The 13,717-nt window shown below is 33.9% G+C and overlaps 1 protein-coding gene across 1 annotated transcript in view; it reads left to right on the top strand.

The window, feature by feature from the left end:
* Agmo (alkylglycerol monooxygenase) overlaps window positions 1-13,717 on the top strand; it is a 290,726-nt gene that overhangs the window by 276,623 nt on the left and 386 nt on the right. The gene's annotated exons all lie outside the window — the stretch shown is intronic.

Here is a 13,717-nt window from a genome sequence, read left to right as displayed (position 1 = left end):
GCTGTTTGGCCTGAAGGTTTGCTGGAAGCAACAGTGTCCTAGTTAGACTGTTTTCCAGCTTTTAAATGCACTAGAGTGTGATTGTATTATGTGCTGTCCCTGATTTATGTTGAAAACCCAGGGATATTTTTCCAGAAGAAGTACTTTGTGTGTGTGAGCCTTTGAGGCCTGGCTTTATTGGAGAACTGACTGGCTTACCTCAGCCTGCTGCTCATTTATTCACCGTAAAGGAGGAATCTACAAATATCCAATGCTATTTGGTGAAATAAATACCACCGAACAGATAGGGCTTCTTTAGGACATAACACCATGATGTAATATGTCAATGCTCAATTACAAATTTGTATGCACCTTAAAAATTGTCTCCAGAGAAAAACTGATTGTCATAAGACAGTGTTTCAATTAAACCCACATCCTCAGCATTCTGAGTTCCAAATTCCTAAAACCCTCAAGTTAATCTTTTCCATGTTGTGGTATTAATTTACATACAGATCTGGAGCCGCTGTTGTACTGCTTCGACTTTTGGTAGCTTTGATATTCTCCATAGTACTATACACCAATATTATAAATTTCTTTTCACAAAACCAAGCTATGCTTATCAGCAGGCATTAGTCTTACAGAGTGACCAGTAAAATATGTATTCCAACACTGCCTGAGCTCCATCTTGTAATCCTTATAAAACGCATCTGTTCTAACTGTATGTTTTGAAAATTAAATGTACTAATATAATGCCCACTGACCTGACCACCAGAGCCATGTGGAGAATTCCGGTCAGCAACCCAAGCTGTGCTGGGGCTTCAGGACGTTTGGGAACTTGTAAAACACTTGGCCAGAGCAAAGGGAAAAAAATGAAACAAGGAAAAAAATGAGGAAGACAAAGGACATTTTTGAATGTGCGTAATTTTCTCAGTTTGGATTATTCCTTGATTACATCATGTTAAAATTTCATCAATATTCATCCAGTCTTCTCATTCCAGAATTCTGTGAAGTTCTCTAGGGCTTTTGCTTCCTAACAAGGAGAACTGGTCAAGTTAGCATTCTGTGGTGGACTGATTTACCACTGAGGATCATAACTTGGTAAAGAAAAAGTGTTTAAATGTAATTGCCCAACCATATTTGTAGAAGAGAGTCTTGCTATATCACATTTGTTGGGATACAATTTATATTGAATGCACTCATTCGAATGTTTGAAATGAATATTTGACTTCCATTGAGTATTATAATATGATTTCTGTCAAAGATGCAGCTTAAAATAGGAACATAAACGAAAGCCAAGGGAAGTTAAAATGCCATTCTAAAACAAGACTTTGTGTCAAAGTAGCTAAACTAAATATTTTTCTGTATATGCAGATTAGGGGAGTGATGTTGCTGTTAGTTAAGGTAATCCAAGAATTTGGAAATTATCTTTAAGGTAGATCCCACTTAGCTGACTTTTACAAAACAATTAACTATATTAACTATAAATATGAAGGAGTTCATGACTTAGAAACCTGTTAGATTTTATCAAGAATATTTCTTTCTTCTGATGTTCTGGAACTCAGGGTAGGATTTGTTTGAATTTCCAGATTTACACAGCAGTTTTCCTTCATCCCTTCCTTCAGTCTCTCACTGTGGTTCTTAACTGTTATGTATAAGAAAATTAGTGTAGGGGTAGTGTGTTCACAAAACCATTTGAATTATGTAAGGACTGTCTAAAAGACTTTCTAGTTAGTTTTACCTCATTGCCCCTTCTGTTCTGCATGCTAGCATATAAAACTGAACTAGATCCCAATACTTTCTACTTGGCCCACTTAGACCAGAATCAAGAGTGTGGTCTCAATATCTGTAAGATTCACCCTCACTACCATTTCACAACCATTTTAGATACATCCACACTAACATATATATTTTATGAAAGCTCATATTGGCCTAAAGTATAAACTAACTTGCATAAAATGTACATTTTCCACCAATATTCAAAACACCATAATTATTTTAGGAATCCTAAGAACCCCACCTCCCCCTCTCATCTCTAGCTCTACCTATCCCCACCCCCAAATTTAATCCCTCTACAGAAAGAAAAAGAAACAACAATAATGATATTTGGACTACATTAAAGCTAAGCAAAGTGATGATTTGTAGTGTCATTTTGTAACACGTCCAAGAATATTCATTGTACCTTTTGAATTATATGAATTATATGCATAAAAAATTACTTACATTTGAAATTGTCATCTTTAAAGCCTTAAAGTCTTTACCACTGCAGTTTCCTTTGTTTCTTCATTACTGTGTCTCTGCAGAGTCCTCACAAATATCAGTCTTTACATTATTGGCCATCATTTTCGAATATTCACTATATTATTCTTTGAAGATGATTTGATTGTGCCCTTGGCTTTGCTAAATTTCAGACAACTGAATGCCAGAAACCACTGTGTCCACGGAACTTACAAACCTTGTCATCTGGGACATGGGAACTTAAACATACTTTTATTCTTCTCCCTACACTTTTCAAAATGTGTGCAGAATGCTTCTTACAAGGCACTTTTCATGACTACTCCTCTGTTCATTCTGCAAGATTGTTGTGCTACTAATGGGGGCAAGACTATTTCTCTGCACTCTTTTCCTTGCAAATGTAATTATCTCCAAGGATGATCCAGGGAACTTTCTAACATTATCGCACTGGGTTGGCAAAATCTTTTTCTATTCTTGAGAAAGTAGAATAATTTAGACATTCTATGACAAGAAAGAATGACTCATGTTTCAGGACTCTGGAACCCCAAAATTTGGAGCTTTTAATCTTTTTTATACTTCCAACTTGTGATTTCCAAGACAATGAGTGAGGGGAGCCTTTTAGAAGAAAGAAGTAGATATTATAATTTGCATTTGTACTTTCTTTACTCTATTCAAAAAATAGTTCTCCATAATAATCAAAATAAAGGTAGAAACAATAGGAAGTGAACTGTAACTATTTTCAGAACACAGTTTAGGAAACTGTTTAGTCTAAGTTAGTAAAAGAAACAGCAATGATAACATTGTAGAATTCCTAAAACCAATAACACTTATTTGTAATAGATGAACAATTGAAATTGCATAACTTTTCAATCACAATATTTCAATTAATATTTCCAAGAAACTTCTGTAATTATTTTTTGTCTTCAGATGTAGAAACTAAAGTATAGAAGCATTATATATCTTACTCAAATGAAAAATGTGATTCAATTATATTTCTGTACTCAAAATTGGAATATTAGTACTGAATTATGTTTTGCATAGGCAACTCTCTCCCTACGAAAATGAGAAAGAATTTTTCTTTACTTATATAAACCCTTATGAAATAATTATGGAAGATAGAATTTACTTTTCAAAAAGTTATTAAAATAGATATAACTCCATGATTTAGAAAATTTTAATGAACATTTTCTTTTGTGTTGTGAATACACTTTTAGCTAAAGACTTCAAAAGACACAAATAAAAATCTACCAGGATATAGGAGATAAGTTCACAAAAATCTATGGATTCAAGGACTATATTGTTCTTATTTCAGACTCAAGTCATCAGGGACAGTCTAAAAACATAATGGAATTTGGAGGAGGGATTACTAATGAACAAATATTATCTAATGAGGATTGGGTCCACATAATATTTTGCACATTCATTCATAACTGAAATAGATGCCAAGATTATTTTTGTATTACATATATATCACTAAATAGCTAATTAATTGATTATTAACATGAATATTTATTTGAAATAAGCTTGAAGTCTATGATTAGTTCTGACTTAAAAATTTTGGGTTACTTTACTTTGACTCTGTATTGAAGCTTTTAATAGTTTTCCACATTGTTGACAATGTAATAGAGATGAGATCAGTGCATCTTTCATGAGAGTTTTCCTCATATTCATACATCTTTTCCTATAGGTCTTTCATAATTCTATTATCAGATTTCTATTATAATAATTTATCAATCTAATATGCTTGCTTTTCTCATAATTACTTCCATTTTCCTTACTGCTCTTTTGTTATAGTCATCAATGTATATTTCAAGAAACACTTCTACTGTTGAGTTGTCTAATTACTGTAGGATGTTTGAAGCAGATATTTCATTGAGTTATTTAAGATCCTCTCAGAAAAGTCTGAAATATTTATTTTGATTCTGAAATTAGTACACACACACACACACACACACACACACACACATCACATACACACATACCACACATTTTACCTTTTTCCTTCGGGTAATGATAGATTTTTTAGTAATATATTTGCTGTCATAATTAAATTGTTCTTACTATTATCATCACTTGGAACAAAGGAGATCTGTGCCTTGGTATAGCCTAGTACCTTGTTTAGAACTTCAAAGCTAGCATATGCATTTTAGAGGTCTGTAGCGCCTATGCCATAAGGACCTATTTTGCCAAACTTATTGGAAACAGCTGGATGCCTGCTGCCTGACTCTCTTTATTGGAACTGTTGCAAGAACAGGTAGTCCAAACAGAAAATAAAGGCAATTCAGGCATCTGGAGTGTCTCTCAGGAAAGCATCTGTGCCTTCCTTAGGAAGTTGTAATTATTAGCCTTCAGTCACAGTTCTGTATACCCTTGGGTCTAGTTCTGGCAACTGGCTTAGTAGGATGCAGTTTGTATAGGATATTCACAGAAAACTGTTTGGGCAGTCCCATCTCTGGTAGACCTCTAAGAAATCTCTCAAGCTGTGAGCCATATGTGAGCTATTGACTTGCTATTAGTCTGTGTTGGAGGCTTACTTTTACTGAGAGTCTAATCATCCCAATGACGCAAGCAAAAATAAGATAGACTGTCCTATTTTTAATGCAACATACCATTAGTATGTTTGTAAACATAGAATTTTCTCCTGAAAATAATGAACATATCTAATGAGATTTTTTGTTTTTATTTCCCAACTAGTATAAAAATACAGAGGAATTTTTAGTTACACACTAAAAGTCCTGATAAGCACTGCTGAATGTCATTCTGCATTTGTAAATGCATGTTCTTGCAGATGGAATATCGGACAAAAGCTGAAACTTTTAGCCACATCAAATAGTTTTGGCTCTTGCTCCTGGTTGCACTGAAAATCATCGTAATCCATGATAAGTTTCTGAGCAGAGGGTTTTCCTGCTACTCCTTAATTACAGAAATTGAATTTTGGTAGAAGATTGTGACTGAGTTTTCTTTATAAATTTTAATAAAACACAGCTCTGTTTAATAGCAGAAATGTTATAATTTCACTAATTGGAAATAAGTTAGAAATGTAAGATACTTCAAATCTTAGATTATTTGTCACGCATCTATTCATTAGAGTTAATTCTTTAAGGGCACTGAAGGACTAGGGTCCAGCAATATTTCACTCAAGTTTCAGCTTCAAACGTACTGGATATAAGAAGAGGATTTTTGTGCCAAATGGAAACCAAACAGACTTTATTTTTAACTATAAATAAAGCATCTATGTAGAACCATAGAAGTACAAAAGAAATTTGAGTAGCTATGGGGTAAAATGAATGGTGGGGGATTTCCTTTACATTTATGAAGGCTATGGTTTGATACCCATCATTATAAAAATCTTTTATAAAATAAAAAAAATTGAAATTTTAACATTGAACTTTTGAATTCACTGAACTGTTAAAAAGAGTTCAGTTAAAGTTCATTCACATTTAGGTCATAATATCAAGGTATTTAAAATACCTTACCCATCAGTAACTTTAATGCCCATAAACATTTCAGCACAAACTAAAACCCAGATATATTTATCAAGAGCTTTACATTCTTTATGCTCCATTTCCCCCAACATTTTAAAAGCTACAACAAGTTGATTATGTTTATGAATTTGCCATGTCTTTATTTTGTTATGTTTCATTCTCTCAAGGATACAAAGAAGAGTGTGGTACTCCATGATAAGTGCAAGTTGATGGCTAGTATAAAGAATCTCATTAAAAGATCCTATTTTCTACAATATTCCCCAGCTAAGTGACTGCATTCTCTTTAATTTCTCATTCAACTTCAAAGTAAAAGAATAGACAACTAACAGTAAAACAAAAACCAAAACAAAAAGTAAAGGAACCCTGGATAGTAAGAATGTACTAAAATATTTAGAGTCTATAGAGAAAAACAATCAATATTGGAGCATCACCATTACCTATAAAGAAGGAAAGAATTGAACAATTAATCGAAAATAATTCTACCCATTGTATGAATAGATTACTGTACTCTGAAAACAAAGCTTGGTAATGTTAGTACTTCTAAAAATGGTGGCTATCGATAAATACAAATATTTAACTCAATGAAGAAAACTCCACAGATGTTTTTGAGAAATGTAGCATGTATTTTTCATTTTATGCTAATTATGGCTTATACAATTCCAACCAGATGACTTTGCATGCACAGTAGCTAATTCAGGCCAACTGTCTTGAAAATCTGAAATCTGGGTAGGCTTCATAGACCTCTAAGTGATCCACTCTTAATCTTATCAAGAAAATTTGTCTTTAGCAAGTGTTTGTGTGGTATTTCAAATCTGGACTAGACAGAATACAGACCTCAGTGTAGAAAGATATGCGCATATTCTCAGATGGTTTAGAATTTGAGAAGTGAATAAATTATTGTACTTGATAAATGATTATGAGGTGGGGGCTGAATATGATTTACATGGGTGATATGACACTTGTGTTGGTCAAGTTAATACCTTTTCAACTGCTTATTTCCTTTGTCCCAATTTTTTATGAAATAGTAAAATATCTGATTTTTCACTCCACACAAGTCAGATAAAAGCTTAAAAAAGCTGACATCTGCTTCTGTAAAACACCATCCACAGTTGTTTGTTATTTAATTTGAACATGAGTGTTTACTATATTTACTTACTTAAAACTAATATCAGTAGATATTTAAGGACTGAAATTTATTCTTTCCAAAGAAGTCTCATTTATATATGTGTATAAACCTGTTGCTCTTTCAAAGCTAAGAACTTTAATTCATTTTTATGTGTAGTACAAGGTTCATTTTACATGTAAATAATAGTAAATCATCCTAAGACCTCATATTAAACAGTTATATTATTGTTAAATATTATTTAAGGATAAATGCACATGCATGCCCCCCCCCACACAAAATCCCCAGAGAGTCTCAGTAATACTGCAGTACTGGAAACAGGTACCATCTTCTATATGAATCAATTCTTTAGCCATCTATAGAGTGCACTATAGGCAAAAATAAAATCTCTTCATTTATTTTGAGCAGACACTTGTGAAACATGTTCTTGATAAAGTCTAAGAAATATTAAATCTATCATCCCTAATAATTTTTTATGTCCTCCATGTTCTGTGTGTTCCTCTTTGTCCCTTGTGTTGACAGGAATTGGTGGTGCTTTACAGAAACTCAAACTCAATGTTTGCTTGAGTCCTTGTTTCTACATCTCTCAAAAGCCATTTCCAAAAACCTGAAAGAATGGTGCTAAAAGTGTTAGCTTAGTTTTTCTCCAGATACTTTCAAATAGTTTGGACATTTTTCATGTTACACTAAAGCAATTCTTGTTTATAATTGTTGGCATTCCTTACAATAACCAGGTACCTGCTTTTTTTTCAACCTTCATTGACATGAGAGAAATGTATTTTTAACTTTGAAGATGCTTTCTTTTTTATGTGTTTGAGTGTTTTGCTTGCATGTATCTATTTGTACCAATTGTGTGCCTGGTGCCAATGAAAGTCAGAAGAGGGCATTGGTTCCTCTAGAATCAGAGATACAAATTGTTTTGAGCTGCCATATGGATGCTGGAAACTGATCACCGGGTCATTTTTGTGACAATCAGTGTTCTTAACTGCAGAGCCATCTCTCCTATCTAGAGAGTAATATTTAATTTTCTTTATAATGTTTTAAATTTATAGCTATTAATACTTGGATGAGAATGAAAGAAGTTTTACATGAAAATATCATCTTCTGTCTAGGTCTTGTGTATGATGTATCAGAGCTAAGAATGAATATATGTGCTTATCAAATCCTAGGAAATTATTATAGAAATCTACATTTGTCTGTAATGTTACATAATTGTATAAATTTTGTTGTAGTTAAATGAAATAAAAATACAATACAATTCACAAATTAGCACTTCATACTTCAATCATTTAGATTCTTTCCTTGGTCAGGTAGGATAAATGGTCCTCACTATGAGAAATAACAATATATTTGGCATACCTGTTGTGGCACTTATTAGTGCTACAGGGATACATAAAACATTGTATGATTTTATCATTAGGCAGAAAATTAAATCAGATATGGCACAGTGAGTGTTTTTATTTCAATTATCATTGAAAATAAACATTTGAGACTCAAAGCCAACCAACCAAAAAGTATAGTTCTCCCATAGACATTTTGTTCTTGTAAATAATTTCAAAGCACCTGTTTCACCTGATTATTTATGTCAAAGTTATATGCTATGAAAAGTCTGTAACATCTCCATAAAGGCTGTAGACTGCTCTCCATCTGTAATTGCAATGGCCCAATGTTTAATGAATATTTTCTTCTCTGGTCATGTACCTAAAGCCAGAAGAGATTAATATGCACAGTGGCATACAAGAAGTCAATCCACTTGGCTGTGATTTGGGGATTTTCAGCTGTAGGGCATGTTATTTGCATGAAATCACGCTTGCTTGTATGATTCTCACTGCAGTAAGTTAGAATTCCGGCTTGCTCATATTTGAGCCTTTTTCAACAAGGCCCCCGAAACAGATTTAACTGGGTGGGAGGCAATAGTTCCCACTAGTGTTTAATAGGGATTAGGTGCTCAGATTAGCCACCTGCCAAATGGTGAGCTTTCTAGAATGAGGTGGAAGAAACATAGAGAGCATCTGTATAGGCCAAAGTTCAGGCATTGGAGTTGAAGTCCCTGGGAAGTCAAGGAAATAGCCTGAAGACAAGGATTTCTAATGATGTGTTAGCACAGGGAGGGCTTGACACTGAGATTGAACTTCCTCTGTTTCATATTTTGCATCCAGCTGTTAAAATTATGGGACTTGGCCAGACCTACAATAAAATGAGGGTATATTGACTTTGTATATATATGGAAACATATCTAAATATTAGAGAAATATGTAAAAATAAATGCAAAAAAGATACAACATGCATTTATTCTGTCACTATACTTAAAGAAGAATGAAACTTCCTTCATTGCATTTGACTGAGGAATATGTTAATGATCTATTAACAAATGAGACATATTTAATCTCTATAGATATGGAAAAACAAAATGAACAGCTTAATGCAAAATCAAACAAAATTGAAGAAAAGAAAAATTTTGACAGAATTGATATCAATAATCAAGTGGTTAAATGAATTGTATACCAAATAATTATCATATTAAATTGTGCATGTAACATAATTGAATTTATTTTATGTTAAATATGGTAATATAATATATCGATACATATATGTTCAGACAATAAAAACTAATTTATTTTCCTCCACTTTAATATCTCTAACAAAGAAATTATGTCAACCATAGTTTTAGTGATGTAGTTATTTTACATCACTTCTGTGACCCTTCATCTATATATATTTCATTATGTTTAAAAACTCTAATGTAAATCCTTAAAGTACTGATTGTGAAAACGTCTTTAAAGCCTATCAGCTATTGGATTTAAAACCTGCATATCCAGGTTGTTAATCTTAAAACACAAAACAAAAAAAAAATGCTCTTATCTCTGGTTGTGATGCTCATCTCACCCTGCTGTCTCCATAGTTGTATACACAATGACACTTTCAGGGGACTATTGCAAATGTGAAGCCTAATTCCAGCTATTGACACACTTGAGATTGTTTAGTGATCATATATTAACACATTTTGAGCTCCTACTGCTTTATCCACAAAGTAGATACCAATCCTCCAAGACATGTACCAATCAGACAACATGGTCTGGTAAGGACACCAAGAGCTTTCCTGGTCCAAGCATCGCTCTGAGAACCTGAAAGATACCAGCTGGATGTCTCTTTGGAGGATTGGTCCATAGACACCCAAACAGATAAAATGAACAAAATTAATCCTGCTCCTCTTTAGGGTGCTGACTACATTTGAGGTGGGTAGGAAACAGAGGGAATAGGAAATACTTCGGCTTTGGTAAGTAGGAGGTCCACATGTTTCAAAGTAACAAAGTTTCCCATCATGATGAATTAATAACCAAGTCATAGAAATTTGAGTACTATATTGAATAGATATGGAAAGTGGACAGCCTTGTGTAGCTCCTGAATTTAGTGAAATCACTTTGAGTTTCTCTCCATTTAATTTCATATTGAATATTGGCTTGCTGAATAATTCTTTTATTATGTTTATGTAAGTTCCTTGTACCCCTGATCTCTCCAAGAACAGGTGAAGGATCTTGTTGATGCCTTTTTAAGCATCTCATGAAATGATCATGTGTTTTTTTTTTCTTTCAGTTTTTAATATGGTGGATCACATTGACAAATTTTGATATGTTGGGCCATCCTTTTGTCTCTGGTTTGAGCATGGTGGATTTTTTTTGATGTGTTCTTGGATTTGGTTTGCTGGTATTTTAGTGAGTACTCCTGGATCAATATCCATGAGGAAGATTGGTCTATAATTCTCTTTGTGTGTTCTGGGCATCAGGATAACTGTAGCCTCATTAAGAAAAAAAGTTTGACAAAGTTCATTCTGTTTCTACTGTGTGGAACAATTTGAGGAGTATTGGTGTTAGTTCTACTTTGAAATTGTGGTATAATTCTGAGCTGCCCTGGGTGTTTTTTGAATGTGAGACTTTTAATGATTTCTTCTATTTCCGTGGGGGTTATAGATTTATTTAAACTGTTTAATCCAGATTTGATTTAATTTTTGTATGTGGTACCTATCAAATAATCCAATAAAATATGGAGTAGAGATCTACACAGAATTCACAACAGAAGAGTCTCAAATGGCTGAAAGACATTTAAGAATGTCCTCAACATCCTGAGTCATCAAGGATATGAAAATCAAATCAACTCTGAGATACTATCTACACCTGTCAGAATGGCTTAGATCAAAAACACTGGTGATAGCTATGTTAAAGAGGATGTAGAGAAAGGAGAACACTCTTCCACTTCTGGTGGCAGTGCAAAATTGTACAGTCACTATGATATTCAGTATGGTGGTTTCTTAGAAAATTAAGAATCAATCTACCTCAAGATCCAGTCATCACTGGGCATATAACCAATGCATGCTTAATCATACCACAAGGAAAGTTGTTCAACTATGTTCATAGCAACATTATTTATAATAGCCAGAACCTGGGAAGAACCTAGATGCTCCTCAACAAAACACTGATAAAGAAAATGTGGTATGTCTACACAATGGATATTACTTATCTGTAAAAAACAATTAAAGCATCATGAAATTTGCAGATCAATGGAGGGAACCAGCAAAACATCATCCTGAGTAATGTAACCCAAACACAGAAAAACAAACACTAACCTCTTCCAGTAACTGATGGAATCAAATGCAGAGATCCACAGTGAAGCATTGGACTGAGCTCTAAGAGTCTAGTTGAAGAGTGGAAGGAGGGAGTATATGAGCAAAGTACATAAAGTTCATGATGGGGAAACCCACAGAGACAGCTGACTTGAGAATGTGGGAGTTGATGGACTCTAGCCAAAACTAGGCTCCCTATATGTGGGTGACATTGTGTGACTCAGTCTGATTGTGGGGCCCTGGCAGTGGGACCAGATTCTAGCCCTGGCGTATGAGCTGGCTTCATGGAACCCATCGCCCATATTTGGCTCAGATTTGATATAGGGAGAAGGGGCTTTGTCTTGCCTCAACTTAATGTGCCAGGCTTTGTTGACCTCCCATGGTAGGCCTTACCCTTTCTGGAGAATGGATGGAGGGTGGGATGGTGAGAAATGAGGGAGGCAGGAAGAGGGAAGGGAAATTGTGGTTGGTATGTATAGTATATAAAAAAAATTGAGAGAAAAAAGAACGAAGTCATATCCTGTAATATTTAACTTTTTTACTCTTGTTTTACTGAACAGTGTTCAGTATTACTGAGAAGCCAGGTAGAAGTATGAGAAGTCTAAAGGAGACTATTAATACATGGGGAAAAGGAAAAAGAGTTATGGCACTTCCATCATTTTTTTGAGATTTCATGGAAATCACTCACCACAGTCCACCTCCATGTAGAAAATCCTTGTGATCTTAGACATCAGATTCAAACCTAACAAAATCCTTTATTGACACTTCATATATTTCAGATTCTACCATCATGTACTAGTTGTTTGATAGAGATACCGAATTCACGTAAAATATTTACCAATATTACAGATATCATCTCTGACATCTTGGGAAACTTTATTCTCAGCCATCCTGCCCACATCAACTAATCTTCAGAAGTAGAAGGAACTTGCTACTGAAGTATAGTAGTGTTCACAATTCTCTTCCAGCCCCGGTGTTGTTTTCCCTGGCACCACCGTGAAGAACCTCATGAAGTCATTTCTCTTGAGTTACAGTCAAAAGAAACAAAATGAAAACCAGCCATTACATACATTGTGCTTGACTTCTCAGGCAACTCCAATATGTTAATATTATTCTTTCCTTTGGCTTCAATATAAATACTGATTTTTATTTTCATTTTTTTTTTTAATTTTGTGGATGAGATAGCCTGAAAGGAATGAAAAGAGTAAGGGGAACAAATCTCTATGACTAGCTGTTATTCAGACTAATGATCATATAAAAAGAACCAGGAAGTTTAAATGAAATTGAACAATATATCACATGTAAGCACCAATGTTTAGCAAAAACCATTTTGTTTATTTATTTATTTTTATTGTTGCTCTCATTGTTTAATTTTTCTCATTCTGGCAGCAAAGGTATTTTGATTGTCAGTTGATGTCATTGGCTTTAACTTAGTAATTCATCCCCTCATATTCTAATTTAACTGCTTAAGTCTTTTTCCATTGTATATCTCTATGAATCTTCCAGAAATAATAAATGTCTTCCTGGGGAAAAGTAACCCGTAGGGTAGCATTATAGTAGTTTGCAGAGGAAGCTGAATATAGAGAGACATGCTATGGGGAGGAGACCCACATAGTTTTCCCAATCATTACAAACTTATTACAGTAAGTTAGGCCATTTCATCATCATCTAATGTTTATTATCAGGAAGGCTGCCCCGCAGCTTAACAAAAAGAACAAGGGGAAGCATTCACATAGAAAAACCCTGAAAGCACATAACACTCAACCTGTGCACAAACAGATTCAGTAGGGGGATATAATATTTATATTACATAAAGCAGAAAATGCTACAACCATTATTCCTGCTGGGAATTGCTATTTGCTTCTTATTGCTAAATTCATTAGAAAAACAATAATATTGGTGATTTGTTGTATCTGATGTTATCCAAAAATGTGTGTGTGTGTGTGTGTGTGCATTTATTTATTTTTTTACATAGTGAGATCGAGATGGAGAAGACAAGTTAGCCACAGTTTTGTGAATTTCATTTTTGTGGAGTGAAATGAGTAGTAGGATAGATTGTATCACCTTAGAGGAAAATGATTCTTGAACAATGTTTTCACTCCTCATATTGTTAAGGCTCTTAAACTATAGAACAAATGACATCATTTAAGATAGAAAATTTAATATTTGGAATTCACAAATGTAGAAGAAACTTGTTCATTATGTTCAGTATCTTCAGTATCTAGTTTATCTAGCCTCCATATAATTAAATAGCACATATATGTAAATGTAAGAACAACA

The sequence above is a fragment of the Phodopus roborovskii genome, unplaced genomic scaffold (genome assembly GCF_943737965.1).
Source record: "Phodopus roborovskii unplaced genomic scaffold, PHOROB, whole genome shotgun sequence".
NCBI lineage: Eukaryota > Metazoa > Chordata > Mammalia > Rodentia > Cricetidae > Phodopus > Phodopus roborovskii.
This window is presented reverse-complemented; position numbering and strand designations above follow the sequence as displayed.